At 39.7% G+C, this 21,160-nt stretch overlaps 1 long non-coding RNA gene across 2 annotated transcripts in view; it reads right to left on the reverse strand.

The window, feature by feature from the left end:
• Positions 1-21,160, reverse strand: part of LOC148969659 (uncharacterized) — a 194,502-nt gene that overhangs the window by 77,208 nt on the left and 96,134 nt on the right. For both annotated transcript variants that reach the window (XR_016148401.1, XR_016148402.1), the window contains exon 2: positions 13,157-13,351. This is a non-coding gene — a long non-coding RNA (uncharacterized LOC148969659). The remainder of the gene's footprint in view (positions 1-13,156; positions 13,352-21,160) is intronic.

Raw genomic sequence — 21,160 nt, forward strand, 5'->3', positions numbered from 1 at the left:
GTCCAAATGATACTTAAATTATGATGATTACTAAAATATGTGATCGGGGAAAAAAAAGCCAAAAAACTGGGAAACTGGCAGTTATAAATAGTTATAAAATACTATAAAAAGTAGGGCTGGGTAATAAATATCGATTTCTCGATATTAATCGATTCTCATTTTTACGAACCGATATCGATTCTTAAATCTCAAGAATCGATTAGTCATCCTGTTTCATTTGAATGAATCGGACATTGTATCGCGGCTGCGCGCATCCAATAAAATGGCATTAATCTTTGTCCTTTGTTACTATTGATATGAAACAAAGTCTCAATTTTCAAATTACGTCCATTTTCTTTAGAAATTCAAAAACATAAATAGCGTTTTGGCGCTGTGGCGTGAGATCGCTCTGGAGAAGCAGCAGCGCTGATCTCTCTTCCGGCTCAATAATACCAGTTACAGCGCCAAATAAACATGAATGAGCATCTGAAAGTGTGTTAAAGATAGAGTACAACTTATCCAAATCCGTATCATGTCACATTGATTCGCTCAATCTGCGTTTCAACCGTGGAAAGACGTCAGTTAAACAGCTTGTAATCAATGTCATGTATCGTCATATTTACCTCAGAAAACCCACATAAACCCGTTAGTCCACACTCGTTAGTGTTCTTCAATATTTAATGCATGTTTGAATAAATCTGGCAAGTTTTTATGACAGCCACCATTTAAATGTTTATATTTCATATAATCTTCTTATTATAAAAAATAAATAAAAGTGTAATTTAAGGGTTTTATAGCTAGAAAACAGTTCATTATTACCTTCATATTAGGCTAATGAAGCCTATAGGCTACAACTAGACTCCCATAGTTTACAGATTTGATTCCCTTGAGAAAAATTGCCATTTATTGTAACTGATATCCAAAATAATCGATATTGAATTGAATCGATTTGTAATCGAAATCGAATCGAATTGCAAGCCTGTGAATTGAAATCGAATCGAATTGTGAAATTTGTCTCAATACCCAGCCCTAATAAAAAGTGATGTATATTAAAATTAGGAGTATTATGTAGAAAAAAAAGTAGTTTTATTTTGTAAAATTAGAAAATCCCTTTAATGCCTCCAGCACCTTTTTATTTTTATGGGGGAAATTTTGACATTTGTTCAATTACTATAAGGTCCCATGGGAAAAAACTGCAATAAAATTAAAAACGAGGTGCTCGTGCTTTGTGTTTTTACTCCGTTACACGATCGGTGTGTGGAGGTCACAGAGGTGCCGCTACCTGATGTGTGTGTGTGTGTGTGTGCCTTTAATCAGACTGAGAGGAAGTGATCAGGCACTTCCGTCCATGGACCGAAATCACATTAAAACATTAAAACATCTCCAACCTAAAGTACTGATAATGGAACTAAATAGGTAAAGGCCGAACAACTTCCCTTCTCTCCCAGTGAAAGAGAGAGATAAAGGGAGAGAGAGAGAGAGGCTGGAGGCAACACTGTAAGCCTCGCCTCTCCATTTTCTAATAAACTCCAGCAATCAGATCATTTGTGCTTTAAATGGGCAACTTGATGGCAGCGGTCTGCATTAGCCACTGGTGCTCTCACAATCTGATTAGACACAGACAGTGACAGTTTCCAGCCAAAGCAGTAGGTAACACAATGACAAACACGCACACACACACACATGCACTGACAAACAAGGCCCTTGAGGCTCCCTCTCGCCGTCGTTCTCTCGTTCTCTCTTTCCATCTATCTCTGAAGACCTTTTTCTGCTAGTGTTTGTGGCACTAATTGAATTGCGTGGAGCAGATGTCATTATTGTTGAGCAGTCAAGCACTTGATGTTTCCAAGTTGTTAGACACTAATTTAAGCTTATTAGCAGCTTTACCAGGGAGCAAAGGTCGCCGCTATGCGTGTGTGTGTGTGCTGAAAAGTCTTCCCTGGAAGGAAAAAGGATGAGAAATCTCCACAAGGACAGGAGCAATAGATAATGGCAAGCTTTGATAGCAGAAAGTAGCTTGAAGCTGAAATGTGTAATTTTAGCTCGACTTGCGTCATCAAATGGAATTACTGGGCCTGTTTACACCTGGACACTTCATGCGTTTTCTAGCTATCCGAGGTGTAAATGCCCTATGAAACACTTTCAAGACGGATTTAAATCCGATCGCTCAAACCACTTCAGGAGGAGGTCTGAGACGCATTCCAGACAAAACTGGACACTTGTAAATGCATCTGGTTGTTGAAACCACAAACTTAAATTTTACTCCTCCCAATATGGTAAAAAGTAAATTCGAGAGTGTTTTATAGGCTGTTTGGCCAGACAGTGTTATTGCGTCGGCGCAGATGAGTAGCTAAATATCTCTTCAGCAAGCCGACGTGCAAACTGCCACAAATGAAATTGAAACTTCGGACACACAATCTTCTTCATTTAAAGGGTACATATCATGCTTTTAAATCATTCATTTTTACATATAAATCATACCGTTGTGGTCTATATAAAACATAACTGCAATGCTTGGGTCTGAATTCCTCATTATTAAAGCTCTACAGGCCCCTTTTCTGATGTGCGTCTGTGAGCGACCCGTTTCAAAGCGGCCCCTTTAAATAAAAAGGAGATGCGTCACACCCCGCCCGCTCTCCAGGTCGATGAGTTCAACTCCCCACGTTCGGCCATTATTGTAGTTTGATTAGAGATATACGATTATATACGATACCTTCAAAGAACATTTTTATTCACACGTTAATAAAATGTCAACAACAGAAGACTTGTCCATCAAGCCTTACATATTCGAGCCAGAGCGAGCGAGTTGATAAAGACGACGACGAACCTGCAGAACAACCTCTTCATCATATGGATGTATTGGTATGTGAGTTAACTGTTTTGTGTTATTAGTGAAAGTCGACTATTTCTCTTGTTAAAACAAGCACACTGACAAGATAAATGACTACGGTCTAATCTTACCACAAACAATCTGTATTGAAAATATGTAACGTTTAGAAAAGTATCAGAAAAGCAGCTAAATGACCATTGATGAAACTCAAGAACAATAATACTGCAGACGTGTAACGTTACTTCAAAACAAAAACAAAGAAAGACAAAGGTACTGCTAAACCACGACCACCATGTGTTTTAAGAAAGTACTTTATTTTTATTAACGATATTTACAGCTTATCGAAATGCTCTGTTCGTCGTCTCCAAAGATAGAAGGAATTGACCCCTCATTCAGACGAAGTCGATCGGCAAACCCTTCTTTATACTGGCGGAGGTTGTTGAAGTGGGAATCCTTGAAGTGCTTCAGGTCACTAACGTACATCCAACAACCGAACATTTTGACTTGCCCTCTCGTAACTTCTGCATCATTGAGCTCGGACTACAAAATCGGAGCGAGAAATAATAATGGCGGATTGCTCGAAGTGTTGGACCGGTAGTCGATGTCCTTATTTGTCAGTTCCGCTGAAAATACGGTGACGCACTTGCTCAAAAAACGTCATAGAGAACAGAAAAATCTGAACAGGTTGAAAAATATGACCAAAACAGAATATAAAGATATAAACGAAGCACCTGAAGAGAATAATTTCATCTTTTCTGTACTTATAAACACTCCAAATATACAACAAAATGCATTTAAGGGCTAAAAAAGTGGATTTTGCATGATATGTCCCCTTTAAGTAGTGAGAGTAAATTATCTTACCAGTTCAAGGACTCTATGCATCCCAAAACCATAGTTCACATTCGCAAACAACATCAGAAACAGCTTGTTTGATTGAATCTACAGCTACTAGAATATACACTCACCTAAAGGATTATTAGGAACGCCTGTTCAATTTCTCGTTAATTCAATTATCTAATCAACCAATCACATGGCAGTTGCTTTAATGCATTTAGGGGTGTGGTCCTGGTCAAGACAATCTCCTGAACTCCAAACTGAATGTCAGAATGGGAAAGAAAGGGGATTTAAGCAATGGTTGTTGGTGTCTGAGTGTTTCACAATCTGCTCAGTTACTGGGATTTTCACACACAACCATTTCTAGGGTTTACAAAGAATGGAGTGAAAAGGGAAAAACATCCAGTATGGGTCAGTCCTGTGGGCCAAAATGCCTTGTTGATGCGAGAGGTCAGAGGTGAATGGGCCGACTGATTCAAGCTGATAGAAGAGCGACTTTGACTGAAATAACCACTCGTTACAACCGAGGTATGCAGCAAAGCATTTGTGAAGAAGACACAACACACAATTTTTCTATCCCAATAACTGCTCTTCCTCCATCACTATGCCTCCATCTCCATCCCACTATCTCTCAGTTTATTAATCAAGGTCAGATGATACCACACCTCTCCGAGAGAGCAACGGTGAGACGATCGTCCCTGCGTAAACACCTGTTGTTACACTGACGAAGCCCATTAGCGCTGCGGGGCTAATGTCGCGGAAATGCCGCCTTCTGAAAGCAACCTCTGCTTCTTATCAGACAGAAACAGGAGGAGCCCGGCTGTGCTCAGCACATTCAAATGGCCCATCAAATCTAATCAGAGCACCTGTAAAAGCCTGCAAAAACACAGAAAGAGAGTGCAGTGTCTCCAGTTACCCAGCAGCTCTCGCACAGAAAACCACCACTATACTGTGGGGCAATAAGATACTGTAACGCAGGAGGGGGCACAACAGCATCATGTTTGTCTGTGAGCCTGATTATTAGGGAAACCAGATTAAACTTCAGAGAAGACACCATTAAATGGTTCAACGAGCACAGTTCTCATTCCTGTGTTGATGTATTTCCTTTTGAAACAGGAAGCTTGGGTGGGAATTAATACAGGAGCTTTTCTTTTTTTAAAGGGATAGTTCACTTTAAAATAAATGTTTGGTATGTTTTAGCTTACCTCAAGGGCATACAAGATACTTTGTTACCACAGTATTTTCAATTTTGATATTTTTAGGTCAAACTGTTGTTGTCTATCAGTCATATAACGCATGTACAGTATAGGGGGTTAACAAAAAACATTTCAAAGTGGCCCTTTAATCAATACTTTTGCTCCGTTCTCCCGTCAGAGAAAGAATCTAGATTGTAAATGTTCACGTGTTTTATTCAATTTTTTAAAAAAATGTAATTTTTTTATTTATTTTTTTTTAATCGTTTAATTAATTTTAAAATACATTTCTTTCTTTCTTCTTTCTTTATTATTTGTCTCAAACAATCAACATAGATACACAACAACAAAACAATAATTAAAACCACAAAGTAAAACATAACCACCAAAAAATAAATATGCATATATAAATAATAGTAATAATAATAATACCAAAACAACAACAACAAAAAAAGAATAAAAATAAAAATAAAAATATGTTTGAGAAGGAGCAGGAAGAAGCAATTAGCTTATTTAAACCTGCCCCTATTTAACAAAAAAATAAATAAATAATAATATTACCAAACAAATAAAATTGATAATCACTATATGATTTAAATACATCATTTTTAAAAAGGTTATTTATTTATTAATTAAAATTCATTATGACAATTTTTGGTGCAAAGTCAGTAATATCAGGCTGATATGTTCAGATGAAGCAAACCAAAAAAAAAGAGCTTTTTTTGGCAGCAAAACCTTAAGATGGGTTTGGTACACACATGTGTAAAATGAAATAATTTTTCGCCAGAGGTCATCTTGGACATCTTGTTCAGATACATGACATCATGGATTCGATCAAATACCAAAAGATAAAAAAAAAAAAAAAAAATCAAAACCTGAAAACTTCTAGAAATCTGTGGATTTTCCGACAGAACAGGGATCCAAAAATAAACATGTGTCACAGAGCACAAAAAACAAGCATCAGCAACGACCATCCGAGTCCCTGACCTGAACCTGTAGAAAACGAGCGGTCTGAACTGAAGAGAAGAAGCGCCAACATGGATCTGGGAATCTGAAGGATCTGGAGAGAGTCTCTGATCTCTTGTCAGGTGTTCTCCAAACTCATCAGGTATTATAGCAGAAGACTCAGAGCTGGGATCTTGGAAAAATGAGGTTGCAAAAAGTATTTAACAAAATTGTTCCCAACGCGTTTTGGAGAAAAACATGATTTCCCCCCACTTTCAATTGTTTTACTTCAATGAAAGGTTAGATTTTTGCCATTTTTTTAAATAAAATATCAAAAGCAGATTTTTTTCCAACAATCTTTGATCATATTTACATCATCTGACCAGTATGCCTCCTCTCACGCTGATAGATTATCCTAACGTGATGGATGGCGCCTTGTGTGGCTGACACCGCCGTCGGTGTATGAATGTGTGTATGAATGTGAGGCAATATGTAAAGCGCGTTGGTGGCCATTGGGTCTGTGAAAGTGCTGTATAAATCAGGGGCGTAGCCAGAATTTTATTTTTGGGGGGTCCCGTCTTTAAATGAGGGGGCAACATTATTTATATATATATCAAGTTGATCTTTCCGTGCTTTTTAAAAAAAGTGTAATATTGTACTTTGAGTTTGAGCGCCTGCCATTGTCACGGCATATTAACTCTCACGCAAAGATGAAGATGACAGCGTACGTTACCCACAACACGTTATATAAACAAATCAAGTTTGAAAATAAGCCGCATTTTACCGCGCAGCATTTTGATTGGTCAATCTATCAATCAATCCTAATAAAATGCTCCTCTTTTTTTTTTAAGCAATCAGAAATCTGAGGGGACCGGACATGTAAATGAGGGGGCCTAGGCCCACCCAGGCCCCCTCGTGGCTACGCCACTGGTATAAATGCAGTCCGGTTACCATTTAACATGTTCCGCCCAAACTTTGTTAATCAAACATCATTGCCCGATTTACGTCAGTGTCTGACAGACCAACGCATTCTCATCCTAGGGCTTCATGTAGTGACGCTTTTGACAATGCATACACATCCAACACACATGGCAGCCTTTAGCGCCAATATAACACGCTTTGGTTATGGTAGGTCAGAGAATGTCTAATTGAAGAGAATTGGCACTGGCTGCTTACTTCCGGTTTCTTGACTGGCTGCAGTAACACGTCTCTGTCCATGCGGGGGCGCTTGCGGTCGAGAGCAGAATGAATGGGAGTCAATGGGGTTTCACCCCTAGAAATCCACTTTTCTCAGGATGTAATTTTTTGTCAAGTAATTTTAAAGTTGAATTCAAAAGGGAGGGCTAAGAAAATACACTCAGCTGAAAATTGCATTTTTAAGTTCAAAACGGTGATGACGTCACACAATAGCAGAATGCTAGCGTGTTCCAGCCAACAACAGCCTAACCTGTAAGAAATCAAAAGGACATAAATACTTGTTCATTCGACTTTTGGCCTATAATCTATATTGAACTTGCGGAATCAGCAATAAAATATATGATAATTTAACGACAAACAGGTGAAAGAGACACATTTAGCCGTTTAGCCCCATAGACTCCCATTCATTCTGCTCTCGCTCATGATCACCTCCAGTGGAATTCTAATGGAACTGCAACCAGGATGATACACAACGGGGCTAATAGGAAGTGCCAAGGCTCTCCGTTAGACGGGCTCTGGGTTGGTTTAGGTCTGGTGTAGGGTTAGGGTTAGACCACTAGGAGGTGCCTTCTGGCCCATTTATATCTGCAACATGACATCATGACTTTTGCGTAAACATACACGCCACTTTCGAGTCAAGTGGCGTGTTATCTCTACGCATTTTGAGCTACGCTTTTAACGTCCAAGTGATGTACACGCCGTTAAATATCCGCGCGAAACGAAGCAAAATGTAGATCTACATCTGGGGAGCGATCTTTTTCTTTCCTAGGATGGTAAGGGAACAGTCATAAATGCCATTAACCCCAGTGACGGGTAGGTTTAGGGGCGGGGTTGAGGTAAGTCATATATTTATATATACAGTAATAACGTTAAGTCAACGGCGTTCATAACCACACTGAAAAGCGATTATGCGTCTTGATAGCACGCCAAAAATGGAAATACGAATTGGCGTGTCATAACACGCAATTTCATGAGATCAGTCTGGACCATTTGAACCACAAATGATCCCAGAAGGACACTGATATACTTATTTTAAAGTGATATTTCACCCAAAAATGAAACTTTCTTCGGTAAGTGTTGGAAGAATTGCTTTTGTCCACGTTTGACCATTTTGACTTTCCTTTTATGGACAACACAAACAAACAGACATTTTATAGACGTCTGGTCAATTTGAAGGCTGTTTTTTTTTTTTTGCATTTTTTTTTGTTGCATTTTGGCATCCAGGCAGATTCATTCGTTTAAAAGAGTTAATTTTTTCATGCAGTCCACGCAAGCCTTTAACATCTCGCACTGCACGCCTTATATAAGAAGGAATATCTGAGTTTTATGATCTGCTGAATCGCGCCAGGCCCATTAGCATACGTCGAAACCGCGGCTGCCCGAGTCTTATTAATCTGTGTGGAGAGAGAAAGAAAGGAGAGGAGAGGAGGACGGATCAACGCATACGAGATTAGCAGCGACTCCAAAGATATTTAGTTGTGGAGATCATCTAGATGAACACACACATGTACACAACATCTCGTCATCTCTTCACCTCAGCACGAGTGCGTGTGTCTCTGCATGTGCACATGCGTGTGTGTTGCACTGAACTTATCATTGCAGCGATGAGATGTGCGGATGTGTGTGTGTGTTAAGCCTCGGGTGATTATTCTGTCAGGAGTGTTTCTCTGCTGCAGCCCATCCTGCCAGGAAGCAACTCTAAATCCACACTGATCGGTCCAAAGTCAAGATTTCACCATTCAACATATTCCCATCTCTTACCACACAGATCCAACGACAGACGGCGAGATCTTCCACACACACACACACACGCTAAGCCTCCTCTACGTGCTGCTGTGGGATAAGACTGCATGCCTTGTCATGCCCGATCACTGTGATTCTACAACCCTGCCCAGCACAAAACCGGCACTGCCAACTGTTAAGTTGTTGTGCATGTGTTTGTGCAATTTGTGTCTATGCTAGAAAAATTGGTCCTGTACCACTTCTAGTCAATATGTCCTTTAAGCACAATTTTATGTTAATTAACTGATGCAAATTCCACTCAAAGAGCACATCACATTCTCTTTCCTTATCCCAGAGTAATATATGACTAAACATATAATATACACTCACCGGCCACTTTATTAGGTACACCTGTCCAACTGCTCGTTAACACTTAATTTCTAAGCAGCCAATCACATGGCGGCAACTCAGTGCATTTAGGCATGTAGACATGGTCAAGACAATCTCCTGCAGTTCAAACCGAGCATCAGTATGGGGAAGAAAGGTGATTTGAGTGACTTTGAACGTGGCATGATTGTTGGTGCCAGAAGGGCTGGTCTGAGTATTTCAGAAACTGCTAATCTACTGGGATTTTCACGCACAACCATCTCTAGGGTTTACAGAGAATGGTCCGAAAAAGAAAAAACATCCAGTGAGCGGCAGTTCTGTGGGCGGAAATGCCTTGTTGATGCCAGAGGTCAGAGGAGAATGGCCAGACTGGTTCGAGCTGATAGAAGGGCAACAGTGACTCAAATAACCACCCGTTACAACCAAGGTGGGCAGAAGAGCATCTCTGAACGCACAGTACGTCGAACTTTGAGGCAGATGGGCTACAGCAGCAGAAGACCACACCGGGTGCCACTCCTTTCAGCTAAGAACAGGAAACTGAGGCTACAATTTGCACAAGCTCATCGAAATTGGACAATAGAAGATTGGAAAAACATTGCCTGGTCTGATGAGTCTCGATTTCTGCTGCGACATTCGGATGGTAGAGTCAGAATTTGGCGTCTACAACATGAAAGCATGGATCCATCCTGCCTTGTATCAACGGTTCAGGCTGGTGGTGGTGGTGTCATGGTGTGGGGAATATTTTCTTGGCACTCTTTGGGCCCCTTGGTACCAATTGAGCATCGTTGCAACGCCACAGCCTACCTGAGTATTGTTGCTGACCATGTCCATCCCTTTATGACCACAATGTACCCAACTTCTGATGGCTACTTTCAGCAGGATAATGCGCCATGTCATAAAGCTGGAATCATCTCAGACTGGTTTCTTGAACATGACAATGAGTTCGCTGTACTCAAATGGCCTCCACAGTCACCAGATCTCAATCCAATAGAGCATCTTTGGGATGTGGTGGAACGGGAGATTCGCATCATGTATGTGCAGCCGACAAATCTGCAGCAACTGTGTGATGCCATCATGTCAATATGGACCAAACTCCCTGAGGAATGCTTCCAGCAACTTGTTGAATCTATGCCACGAAGAATTGAGGCAGTTCTGAAGGCAAAAGGGGGTCCAACCCGTTACTAGCATGGGGTACCTAATAAAGTGGCCGGTGAGTGTATATGCAACATATTAAATAATTTATAACATCACAGTGATGCGTTAAATGCATCAAATAGACCAAAACAACGACAAAAATAAATAAATAATAATAATAAAAATAAAAATGTGTTTGAGAAGGAGCAGGAAGAAGCAATTAGCTTATTTAAACCTGCCCCTATTTAACAAAAAAAAAATAATAATAATATTACCAAACAAATAAAATTGATAATCACTATATGATTTAAATACATCATTTTAAAAAAGGTTATTTATTTATTAATTAAAATTCATTATGACAATTTTTGGTGCAAAGTCAGTAATATCAGGCTGATATGTTCAGATGAAGCAAACCAAAAAAAAGAGCTTTTTTTTTGGCAGCAAAACCTTAAGATGGGTTTGGTACACACAGGGATAACACAATGCCCCATGTGTAAAATGAAATAATTTTTCGCCAGAGGTGACAAATATATGACTAAACATATGTATATGCAACATATTAAATAATTTATAACATCACAGTGATGCGTTAAATGCATCAAATAGACGAAAAATGGCAGTAAAGTCAGTAATAATGTTACAAAAGATTTCTATTTCAACTTTCTATTCATTAAAAGTGCCATTGTGTCCACTAAAATATGCACTGTTTTCGACATTGATAATAATAAGAAATGTTTTCTTGAGCAGCAAATCAGCATATTAGAGTGATTTCTGAAGGATCATGTGAAAGAAAACAATGAAATAATATTTCATAATCTTACTGTTTATGCTGCATTTTATATAAATGGAGCCTTGGTGAGCATTAGAGACTTATTTAAAAATAAATAAATATGGCCAATCCCAAACTTTTGAACAGCAGTGTGTGTAAATGATGAATCTTCTTTTAAAGGAGTAGTTCACTTTTGAAAAAAAAACTTTTGCTGATAATTTACTCACCCCCATGTCATCCAAGATGTCCATGTCTTTCTTTCTTCAGTCGAAAAGAAATTAAGGTATTTGATGAAAACATTCCAGGATTTTTCTCCATATAATGGACTTCAATGGGGTCCAAACGGTTCAAGGTCTAAAAGACAGTTTCAGTGCAAACTGTTCAAAGGGCTTTAAACGACACCAGACGATGAATAAGTGTCTTATCAAGTGAAACGATCGCTCATTTAAAAATAAAAAAAAGTTTAAGTTTTATAAGCTCAAATGCTCACCTTGCTCTGTTCTGTGATGCAAATGAACAAATGTTTTTCCGAGTCAATTCGTTCGTTTCGTTTGTTGAATGAACCAATTGACTCAGACTTTGAACGACTTTGAACAGGAGAGTCACGAACGCGCATCACAGAACAGAGCAAAGCGAGCATTTGAGCTTATAAAACTTAAACTTTGTTATTTATTTATTAAATGAGCGATCGTTTCGCTTGATAAGACCCTTATTCATCGTCTGGAGTCGTTTAAATCCCTTTGAAGCTGCACTGAAACTCTCATTTGGATCTTGAACCGTTTGGACCCCATTGAAGTCCATTATATATCAAAAACCTTAAATTCTTTTCGACTGAAGAAAGAAAGACATGGACATCTTGGATGACATGAGTAAATTATCAGCAAAAGTTTTTTCAAAAATTCACTACTCCTTTAAGATGACCTATTATACAGTGTCTTTGTCACATGTACTTAGTAACAACAGTAAATTATTTATAATTGCATGCAACTAACCCTAAACCAAGCCCTTATCTTATATTAACCCTGTACATGTAACTAATGTATTACTCAGTATTTACTGTAAATGTATAACAAGGGCACCTTAAAATAAAGTGTAACCAGCGACTCTTTTAAGCATTTGCCATCATTATTCGTTCTGAAAAAAAAAAATGCAACATCTTGTACATATTATACAGTTGTTATCAGACTTTGTCAGGGTTCATTTCACAGATACACCTGCATGTCTATCTTATCTGTGTTTTCAGAAGAACAGTGAGTGCCCAGATACATCAGACATCATAACCATATCTGATCTCTGATGACTGTTGTGATGCCTAATAAAAGACACAGAGGCGGTGTGTTTATGTAAGTGTGTACGTTTATGAAATTGTGGCTTGTGTGGGTCTGCCTGAGTTCCTCAGTAAAGCCAACATCCTCTCTGTCATAATGCGTTTCTATCGCCAATCACCTTCAGCGTACAAATATATCACCCAGAATTACTCAATACCTCATCACCTACTCATCTTCATGTTCTTCCAATTGCGTAATAACCTTTTTGCTCTTCGTGAAACACGGCAGTAGATATTTTGAAAATGTCTTAAAAGGTCAGGGGTTTTTTTTGGACCCCATTGACTTACAATGTATGGACAAAGACCACTGAAATATTCTTACGCTGAGAGAGTTGAAATTGTTTGTCGAACTATGCCTTTAAAATAATAATTAGGTCATGCGTTGTAGGATACTTTTGAAGAGAAAGCCATAAAGAGAGCGAGCGGGAGAGAAACTGAGAGCGAGGGGTGACCTGTACTCCCGAGACCCAGCTGTACTACGACATCCCAGAATTCCTCATTTTAAGAGACTCCGACTTCTTTTCCTGTTTTGGTTTGATGTTTCTGCCCAGTATATCACCTAGTCCACCTCCCAACATAAAACGTTTTGAGTTTTATGGCTTGGAAGAAGACTTAAAAGCAATCACCCGTAAATCTCTATGAGTAATAAAGAGCTAGAATTAAATTCTGTCCGCTTTGCTTGTTGTCTTTTCTTGTCAGTCGTTTAAACATCTTTCAGGTGGTTTTTCATAACCTGAGAGGAAATGATTATTAGAAACTTGCTCGCTGCTTAACAGGCCCACATAATGCGCTTTATAAGACACGGGGAAATAAAAGGTTCACCCCCCCTGGTTTACCTGGAGAAGTGCGCTGGCACGTGGCCCGACCGCATTCCTGCCGGGTCCGATCGTGAATCTCCCGGAGGAATCTGAACCGTTGAACCCTCGGAGACGGCCTGCAGCCGACTCCTTGTAGACCCTCGTAAAGACAGGCCTGGGTGGTCAGGTCTCTCTCTCTCATCTCTCCAGTGCCCTCTCACCTCTATCCATCACCTACAGGGGAGAGCAACATTAGACCTAAATCCATCAGCCGGTTTGGAGCCGGTATTGGGCCAGTCTGGACCAGCCACAATCTTACCTACAAGAAACCACCACAAGACATATAAATGAACCAACACAGGAGACATCATTGAACCAAAGAGTGAGGGTTCAGCTGGTTAGCATGGCTCAGGAAAATATGTCGGTACTGATCTGAACAGCTTTGAGCATATGTATAAGGCCAGAGCTACGCAGAGCTAAGGCAATGGCCATTTTAGCTAACACCTCTCACCTACCGAAAACGTGCCAGATCCAACAGATATTTGAAATCATTTGGGTTTCTCAACAAATTTAGGTACATGCTATTTATGTTTTTATCTATTTATTATCTCATGTTTTTAACTGTTTTTGTGTGAATGTGTATGTGTTGGCTACCGGTCGTGAGCGAAATTACCCTTGGGGACATTAAAGATATTTCAATTCAATTCAGTTAGCATGGGTCAGTTAGCATGGGTCAGTTAGCCCCTGCTGTAGAGACTGTAACCATTCTGGAGTCAAAAAGCATGCTTGATGACAGCAATTTATTCTGAAAAAAAATCTAAAATAAAAAATAAAAGGTATCGTGTTTAGTTGTTTTGTCTATAGTCTCAGCCTCAGACGTCACGCTCACGGACCGCTGGCTGAACGTTTGATGCATCAGGCACACTTAAAGGAACACTCTGACTTTTTTGGTCTTTAGCTTATTCACTGTATCCGCCAGAGTTAGACAAGTCCATTCATAGCTTTTTCATCTCAGTGCGTGCTGTAATTCTGTCTAGCCTAGCTTAGCACAAATACTGGATGTAAATGGCTACAGCTAGTAGGGTTGGGTATCGTTTGAATTTGAACGATTCTGATTCCGATTCCGATTCCTTGTTTCGATTCCGGTTCCTAACGATTCTCGATTCCGATTCTTTTAAGAGGCAGGGTCAAAAAAGTTTAGCTAACCTTGCTAACCAATGGCCTTTCTGAAGGAAATACTCCTTCTGTAAAAATACTCCTTTTGTCACAAATTTTGCATTTTGCTGAGATTTCGTTATTTTTAGAAAAGTGAAGCCACACTTTGGACCGCCGACATAAGGTACTCATGTTCGACTCGCGTGGTTATGCCAACACTTCCGGTAGACGCTTCTTCGTTGGTGTTGTTCAGCGGTTTCTTCTTCCGCTCGGCGGACTGTGAATATCGAAACTAGGAATCGAAATTTTAACTTTTGAACGATTCCGGGAAAAACGAAAAGTTAGTCTCGGTTCCAATCGATACTCGATTCTCGATACCCAACCCTAACAGCTAGCATACCAATAAGTGACAAAATAACGCAAACATTTTCCTATTTACATGTTGTGGTTTGTATAGTTACAGAGTGTACAAATCACAAGGTCATATGAAACACAGCCATCTTTTAACCACATAAATATTAGGAACTATAATCTCAGAAGGCAGCACTGCTACTTGGGCGGAGTGATAACCGCAGCACCTGGGACGCACCGTAGCAGTGCTTCGCCTTCTGAGAATATAGTTCCCAATATTTATACGGTTAAAAGATATCTGTGTCTCATATGACCTTGTTATTTGTACACTCTGCGACTATACAAATCACAACATGTAAATAGGAAAATTGCATTATTTTGTCTCTTATTGGGATTATGCTAGCTGTAGCCATTTACATCCAGTCTTTGTGCTAAGCTAGGCTAGCGGTGGGTGGGTCAGACAGAGTTACAGCTCGCACGGAGATGAAAAAGGTATGTATGGACTTGTCTAACTCTGGCGGATACAGTGAATAAGCTAAAGACCAAAAAAGTCCGAACTGGAAACGCTTCAGGATTTTCAGTTACCATCTGATTGGTTGAACTCTACTTGATGCTTGGGAGACATGTGTGTTGCAATCTTTAACGGTCCGCCTGAAAACAAAGATGGCGTGACACCAAACCCTCTTGTGGCATTTACAACGAGTGCTTATCCAACTAAACGCTGAATTTTCAAAAGTATGTAAAGTTTGCAATAAAATACATCCAAGAGTTTTACACACCGCTCTGTTATTGTAGGGACATCAACGTTTGTAATTAATATATTGCTGGTGGCTGTAAAGAACATTTTCGCGCCCCTAAACATGACGGCGCAGAACAAAACAAACTGTGATTGGTTGCTTTACATGTTAGTCAGCTTTCATTGGCCAAGGGCCACCCAGAGGCCGTCTGACTAACATGTAAAGCAACCAATCACAGTTTGTTTTGTTCTGCGCTGTCATGTTTAGGGGCGGTCTCTGGGTGGCCCTTGGCCAATGAAAGCAGCCAATGAATTTTTGTAGTTCTATTAGCTAATTAGCACACATAGACATATACACTAGACCTCACCTTGGATACGGCAGTTCATTAGAACGAATGCGTCAATAGAGCCGCCATCTTGAAACAGGGGAGCCCCTCCACTTTAATGCATCAGCGTCAATGTAGTAAACACAGGTCTAACGCAAATAAAATCACCATAAATCATCATGAATGCGATTTTTCTTGTTTTTTTTTTGGTTTGTTCCAACGGTCAGACATGTATTTATCATTGATTCCAGAAAGAAAAAAAAAATTATTATTATTATTTTTTTTTTAAAACATTCTTCCTAGTTCAGATTTCATCCGTGAACTTCATACGCTGCACAAAAGTCCGCCACCATCAATGAATTCGAAGTAAAGGCAGAGATAGCAGCGTTACCTAGCTACTTCCTATGACAAGACCCCTGTTCCAAGATGGCGGCGGTTTTGACGCATGCTTAGAACCCCAAGGTGAGGTCTAGTGTATATGTCTATGATTAGCACAGATGTCAAGATCTCATTCAGCTCAGGTGATTGGCTCTAAAGCATTCCCAGAACTGATTGCGCATGAGCACACTTCAAATCAATAACTACCCTTGAGATGAACAGGAATATGAATACATTTCTCCAGGCATCATAAACCTCGTTTTTACAGCTATTTTTCTTTTTAAATACCCATTACATGTCAAATACTATATGTCACCACTCTTTGACCTTTAATGTAGCCTAATGACTAAAACCATCAAAATACCCTTTTGAAATGTCCATTATGTCACCTTTTACATATATAAGGTACAAAACACAGAATTACGAAATCAAGGAGTAAATATATAATAGTGGCAACATGTAAAAACAGGAATTTAAGACTAATGGCCCAAATATGAATCTCATAATATCCTTTAGCAAAGGATTCAATTTCAACCAGTGGGTCCTACATTCCTCTCAGAATAGTTAAGATAATCCCCTTCTCTCTCTCTTCTGAGAAAATGAGCTCCATCTGACAGACGGATTCATGAACTATACTGTGTGTCACCAACCCTATAAAAAATAGACCCCTGATTTCCAGAGAAAGCAGATCTGCTAGCCGGACCCTACAGAGAATCTGCCTGTATTCACGGAAAACAGTCCAGCTCTTCTAACCGAAAAACCACTCAGGCTTTTTGTCAGCATGCGATGTTGAACACACAGTTGATGAAATGTGCTTCCTTTTCGGCCACACTACCTCTTTTCTGCCTCACTACCTCTTTTGGAACAATCAGAGGTGACAGCGAGGCTTCTGTCTAACGTGCTGACTCTGCCGAACTCCATCCAGACGCGAGCCGGAGGGAGATCAGGGGCCATTCGAACAAACCGAATTACTTTAAAACACACAAGAACTAGAGTATTCAACACATGGTCAGTGTGTTAAAAAAGACATCCCTTCATTTGACTCATTTACTTTAAAGGTGATCTTTTTTGGATGTCCTGTAGTTTCCTTTTCGGGACAATTAAATGCCGACAAGTCGAGTTAAGGATATGACTTTTAAAATTTTTGTGAATAAATAAAAAATATTTAATTTAAGCAACTAGTTGAAGACTTAAACTGACAAACACAAAATGTTTTAAGTTGGGCTCTGTAAAAATTAATTGCGATTAATCGCATCCAAAATAAAAGTCTTTGTTTACATAATATATTTGTGTGTGCTGTATATAATCATTTTGTATATATAAATACACACACATGCATGTATAAGAAAATGTGTTATTCATATATAAAATATATATATATATATATATATATATGAAGAGTTCAGATGCAAAAGCCTCTAAGTGCCATTTGAAATTTTCTTCTAAAATGATCATTTTTATCAAGCTTGTATATTTAATTAATCTTCATTGCCATTTAAGTGAAATTACTGAACTTAAATATACAAGCTTGATAAAAATGATCATTTTAGAAGAAAATTTCAAATGGCACTTAGAGGCTTTTGCATCTGAACTCTTCATATAAACAGAATTTAACCGCAAATAATTCTTAAATATATACATGCATGCATAGGTATTTATATATACAAAATAATTATATACAGCACACACAAATATATTATATAAACACAGACTTTTATTTTGAATGCGATTAATCGCAATTAATTTTTGCACAGCCCAGTTTTAAGATGTTCAGGTCTTATAGGTATATACAAAAATTGAGTAATCAAACACTGTAGGAATTATAAATTGAATATAAAGACCTGATGCATCCTCTTTCCTAATTGAACAGTCATTTAACTAAGAGCATTTGATATTTGGCATTTAAAGGGATACTTCACCCTTGGAAAGATGAACGTGTGTTTAAAATGGGTCATTTATGTAGAAGAAATGTGAAATTATTTTTGAATTTGGATTTTTCTGAGAAAAGTCAGAAAATTTATTTTTGGCTTATGTGGATGAAAGACAACAACTCCCAGAATGCACTTGCTTCGCTTCCCTAGGAGGCCACGCCTACCGGTAACACAGCGCAGTCGTTAAACAACAAGTCTAGGCTACTAGTGATGAGTCTGCCCGAAAATGTGTTTCGCGATCGCCCAAAATGTCCGGGATTGGGCTTTTACGTTTTGGCGGGAGAACGGCGCGAGTCATGTTTACTGTGGCGAGCGGGACGAGTGAGGGCCGCGGGAGAATGGCGCGGAGAACTGACTGTAGTCTTTAGCCTCTGGACAAAACATCCTGATGACGATTGACCATCCAAAATGACGATTATTGCGTCAAAAAATACATAAATCTAAATATTTTTAACATGTAAAATGTAAAAAAATCAAAAGCTAAATTAACTTTGACACCCCTAATATTGTTATATTTGATTTTAAATGATTATATATCGTTATACGGTTGGTAAAGATATTTAGGCAGAAATGTGACAGCTCCCCGAAACTGAAAACACGACCAAAATCACATGCCAGCATTTCCTGTTTTTGTTGCCCTCTCTTGCCCTCTGACCCGATCCCGAACTGAGTTTCAACCTTCTCCACATTACTCCACCCAGATCCCGGCCCAGCCCAAACAGACGCCCATGAACCCCCCGACACACAAACTCACAGAACCACAGGGAAACAAACAGAGCCGGGGCAGACGGCTCGTGACCCTCAGACATGAACACACAGATTCAGTGTTCTCCACGCGCGGGTGTGTGTGTGTGTGTGTGTGTGTGTGTGTGTGTACAGAACTCCCCAATTTCACATATTTTCCCGTTCTCACAGGAAGGCACTGTGGGAACCACGCTGTCACTTCCTGTGTCCGTGGGCCTCGACCAATCACCATCAGATAAGGAGCCGCTCCTGGCCAATCACAGACACCAATAGCGATAAGTGTTACGCAGCCCGGAGAGAAATGTCTTGATCTTGAATTCCCTTGTTTCCCACCAAAAATAGTTGTTTGGAGACAAGGTAGTTTTTGTTTCGGCATAATTAGAGTCTCTTTCATCTTGTCGTCTGTTCCTCTCGACCTGCGACCCCCAGGGTCGCAACGCAGGATATCCCACTCTTCGGTGCCCCATAATGTGGCATTTAGAGAGGATGAAGAGGGGCATTCAGGAGTGAGAGGAGGAGAGAGAGCCCTATCGCTCCATCATTCCCTGGACAGGCTCGACACCCCCGGTTCAGGCCGCAGACTCAGATCAAAGCCGTCAGAGCTCAAAGCGGCCCAGTGACACGCTGCTCTCTCATGCGGTGGGACGTATGAACTGAGCTCATGCCGAGGGCGCGCTGGATTGAGCGGCCGATGACCACGTGCACTCACTCAATTTGGTGATGTCGGATAAATGAATCATTAAAGGTTTCGTTCAACCAAAAATAAAAAAATGATGTCATTAATAACACGGCGTCCCAAGCCCGTCAGACCTCTGTTCATCTTCAGAACGCAGTTTAAGATGTTTTAGATTTAGTCCGAGACAGGGGCGGGACCAAAAAATCTACTGGGAGATTTCGTAGACCACCGGCCCTTGTCGCCGGATTAAGGGTTTAGAGGCCCCTGGGCACGATGTCTTGTAGGCCCCCTCTTAGGCTCTTTAATATGACATTTACAGTTTTACTGGCTTAAAAGGAACTTTGTTGTACTATGCTGGAGTAAATGGTCGTTCTTTCCCACAGGAATTTGTAAAACCATGTTGGGTGGACCTCTGTGCCTCTAGGGGGCAGTGTTGTAGTCGAGACCATCTCACTCGAGTCCGAGTCGAGACCGAGTCCATAGAGGGTCGAGTCCGAGACCAGAGACGGTCGAGTCCGAGTCGAGTCGAGACCAGTGAGGGTTGATTACCTAATTTACTTTTATTTACTTAGAGAAATCCTTTTTTTTTTTTACTGAATTTACTTAGAGTTGAAAAAATATGATCAGTTTAGGGTAAAAAGGCCACATAGTAGGTGGTGTTGAAAGTAATTTTATTACAATTTGTGATGCGCAGTTGCGCACTAGAAAATCACCAATCACTGGGTGTGTCAATCAATTTAAAGAAATATTTTATTAACATACATTAATAATCATGAAAAATATTTTGAATTTAACTCGAGTGGACTCTGGAATAATTCCGAGTCCTAAAAAAAAAATGTTCGAGTACGAGTCAATTCCGAGTCCAAATGCACACGAGTCCATGACAAGACCAAGACCATTAAAATATGTCTCGAGACCGAGTCTCGAGTACTACAACACTGCTAGAAAAATTGTGTACATTTTAAGGTTAAATGCATCAATCTTGTGCTCTCTGAGAGATCAAAATTAAGAGCTTCAACCCATGAACTGCTCGTTGAACAAAGAAAAAGCATTGATTTGTACCAGGACAATAAAGAGGGCTCAAACATCTTTTTAGTTATGACAGAACCGGAATACAATACAATTTGGTTCATTCAACGAATGAAACAAACGAATTGACTCGGAAAAAGATTCGTTCGTTTTGATGAACGAGTTCGAACAGGAGAGTCACAAACGTGCGTCACAGCGTGGCGAGCATTTGAGCTTATAAAACTTAAACTTTGTGATTTATTTATTAAATGAGCGATCGTTTCGCTTGATAAGACCCTTATTCATCGTCTGGTGTCGTTTAAAGCCCTTTGAAGCTGCACTGAAACTGTCTTTTTGAAGATGTGTGTGTGCTGGCGGTTGCTTCTTTATTGTAATTAGTATAGAGAGCCTAAGTCCCTCCCCTTCCGGTCGACCACCATGGGACCTTATTTCGGAAAAATATTGAATGGTAGTCGATGGCGAGAGACAACAAATATTTTGATCTGGTTTGAATTGTGCTCTGAATTACACATATGATGTTTGTCAATTTAAAAGATACATTTTAAAGTAAAGAAAGTCGCAGTTTGATGTAAAACCGTTGAGGTATAAGACTGTGAAAATACGTAATTACAAAGACTACAAACCCCAAAGGCGCACATTTTCTCCCAATGAATGAAGCTAACTTTACTGAGGCTGTCTGTCATTGTTTCTACAGTCGTACGTTATAATCGTAACGTT

Source organism: Pimephales promelas, chromosome 21, assembly GCF_988280905.1.
Source record: "Pimephales promelas chromosome 21, fPimPro1.hap1.1, whole genome shotgun sequence".
NCBI classification, from domain to species: domain Eukaryota; kingdom Metazoa; phylum Chordata; class Actinopteri; order Cypriniformes; family Leuciscidae; genus Pimephales; species Pimephales promelas.